Raw genomic sequence first — 1,861 nt, forward strand, 5'->3', positions numbered from 1 at the left:
AAGATGGAGACTGGATCCCAGGCCCTGTTTGCAAGGGGGAGTGAAAAAACAAGGAATGGATTTTCATCTTTTCTCCCAGAGGAATAAATAAATTTCAGAACAAGATATTTTATGCAGGACTTGAGAATATTGATGCCTCATTCTAAAGCAGATACTAAAGTGGATCGTAAGTATAAAGAATTTGTGATTAGCGAGCTCTGTGAAATGAAAAACTGTAATAAATGCATCTACTTTGAAGCTAAGAAAAAACAGGATCTCTTTATGTAGCATTCAAATTCATCTCATGGACCATCTGCTAAATTCCTTGTTCAAAATATTCATACCCTAGCTGAACTAAAGATGACTGGAAACTGTTTGAAAGGTTCTCGGCCCCTTTTGCCTTGACCCAGCTTTTGATGAATTACTACATTATGGTTTGTTAAAAGAACTCTTAATTCAGATCTTTAGTACACTGTGCTATCATCCCAAAAGCCAACCATTCATAGGCCATGTGTTCCCTTTCATCATTTTGGATAATAGGATATGGTTTCAGAAGTTTCATATCATAGAAGAAGATGTTGCTCTTGTAGAAATAGGACCTTGTGGCTGGGCGCGGTGGCTCAAGCCTGTAATCCCAGCACTTTGGGAGCCCGAGATGGGCGGATCACGAGGTCAGGAGATCGAGACCATCCTGGCTAACCTGGTGAAACCCCGTCTCTACTAAAAAAAAAAAAAAAAAAATACAAAAAACTAACCGGGCGAGGTGGCGGGCGCCTGTAGTCCCAGCTACTCGGGAGGCTGAGACAGGAGAATGGTGTAAATCTGGGAGGCGGAGCTTGCAGTGAGCTGAGATCCGGCCACTGCACTCCAGCCTGAGCAACAGAGCCAGACTCCGTCTCAAAAAAAAAAAAAAAGAAATAGGACCTTGTTTTGTCTTAAATCTCATAAACATTATTCAGGGAAGTTTTGGAGGACCAATTTTATATGAAAATTCTCACTACTAGGCACCAAAAATGCGTTGCTATGTCACAATATCCATCACACCTGAAAAATACAGAGAGAATCAGCAAGTAAAAGATGTGCAGAAACTGAGACAGAAAGTGTCAAAGATCATTCTTCCTCCTGATCCCACTGTTCAGACCACAGTGGAATAAAATTGAAAATCAACTCCGAAAGGAACCCTCAAAACCATGCAAATACGTGGAAATTAAACAGTCTGCTCCTGAATGATCACTGGGTCAACAGTGAAATCAAGATGGAAATTTCAGAACTGTTTGAGCTGAACAATACTACACAACATATCCAAACCTCTGGGATAAAGCAAATACAGTGCTAAGAGGGAAGTTCATAGCCTTAAATGCCTACATCAAAGAGTCTCAAAGGGCACAAACAGACAATGGAAGGTCACACCTCAAGGAACTAAAGAAGTAAAAACCAAACCCAAACCCAGCAGAAGAAAAGAAATAACAAAGATCAGAGCAGAACTACATGAAATTGAAGCAAACAAGCAAAATACAAAAGACAAATAAAAAAAAAAAAAAGCTGATTCTTTGAAAATATAAATAAAATTCATAGGTCATTAGGAAGATTAACCAAGAAAAGAAGAGAAAAGAACCAAATAAGCTCAATTATAAACGAAACCGGAGATATTACAACCAATACCACAGAAATACAAAAGATCATTCAAGGCTACTATGCAAACCTTCATGTGCACAAACTAGAAAACCTAGAGGAGATGGATATATTCCTGAAAATATACAATCCTCCTAGATCAAACCAGGAAGAAATAGAAACTCTGAACAGACCAACAGTAAGTAGTGAGATTAAAACAGTAATAAAAAATTTGTCAAAAAATGTCTAGAATTCACAGCTGAATTCTATC

The 1,861-nt window shown here is 38.4% G+C and overlaps 1 pseudogene; it reads left to right on the plus strand.

Annotated features, from left to right (window-relative positions):
- Window positions 1–5: 5 nt before the first annotated feature.
- LOC111521093 lies at window positions 6–1,133 on the plus strand (annotated as a pseudogene).
- Window positions 1,134–1,861: the final 728 nt, after the last annotated feature.

The sequence above is a fragment of the Piliocolobus tephrosceles genome, unplaced genomic scaffold (assembly GCF_002776525.5).
Source record: "Piliocolobus tephrosceles isolate RC106 unplaced genomic scaffold, ASM277652v3 unscaffolded_11536, whole genome shotgun sequence".
NCBI lineage: Eukaryota > Metazoa > Chordata > Mammalia > Primates > Cercopithecidae > Piliocolobus > Piliocolobus tephrosceles.